Genomic DNA, 1,230 nt, shown 5'->3' on the forward strand with positions numbered 1-1,230 from the left:
GTGACCATTTCATAAATCCACCCTTTTAGGTAGAGTACAATTGACCTAAAATTTCTGCCACTAGTATTTACTGACAGAACCAAAAAACGAAGCTGCAGACTATTTATGATATTATTTTCGGTTCAATTTTCTACACTTTAACGTCACATTACTAAAAAATTGCACGATCAAAATTTCTGCCACTATTTTTCCGGCGAGATATATACCGAAAAGAAAAAAATCCATTTTGTTAGATCCGATTAAAGTTCGTTTTTTTTTAATTTATTCACTGTCACGATTTTAAATAAGTTATATCGTCAACACTAAGCGGTTAGGCCGACATTTTTTTTAGATTTCTTCCCCCTCTACTTATCTCGAAATAAGCCCAGATTTCGCCTATGTATCATAAAAAGAAGTGCTCTAAATTACTTGAGAAGCTGATGTAGGTACCAGGCGGTAGATGATTGGGACGACATATTTTTTTTGCGCGTCGCCTCACTGACTATATCACAATTTTATGTTCATAGAATAAACTCTAATACGAGAAAAAATAAGAAATATATATTTTTACAATCTCTTTGTTAATAATTTCTGCAGGACTGTTACTCACCGAATGACATGATTTTTATTAATATATTTAAATTTTAATTGTAATTTATTAGAAGAAAGATTAATTGTTAATTTACATTGTACTAGTTGTACTCTGCGTGCGTTGCTACGCCACCAACTAAAATAAAAAAGGAAAGACATTACACAAATATTCAATTCATTTTGTTCAATTCGATATTTATTGAAGTGCTGTGGGATGCACAAAAATTGGTCGTACCAACTCAGAAACCTTCTTTGGCTCATGCAATAACTTTGCTAAAGATCATCACATGATCAAATGCATAGTTTACGATTCTATAACGGACATACAGACAAACATTTATTTTTATATACAGACATACTGTCCTGTAATTAAAAATTTAATAAATATACTATGGATATAGTTAATTATAGTTCAAAATAAAATAAAATTACAAAAACCGAACAAACAAAGATACATGATATAACTAAATTGTTCTAATGCACAAGAAACAAAAAGACGCTGCCAATTTTCAAGTCTTCTACACTTTTATTACTAAATGTACCTTTCGCATCGTTTTATAGCATACACATTTGTTTGTTATTGTATAATTTTGTTCAGCTATTAATTTTTGAACATTGTACAACACAAATTAACAATGAATTTTTTTTCTAATAATAATT

Source organism: Agrilus planipennis, unplaced genomic scaffold (assembly GCF_000699045.2).
Source record: "Agrilus planipennis isolate EAB-ADULT unplaced genomic scaffold, Apla_2.0 scaffold260, whole genome shotgun sequence".
Classification (NCBI taxonomy): Eukaryota; Metazoa; Arthropoda; class Insecta; order Coleoptera; family Buprestidae; genus Agrilus; species Agrilus planipennis.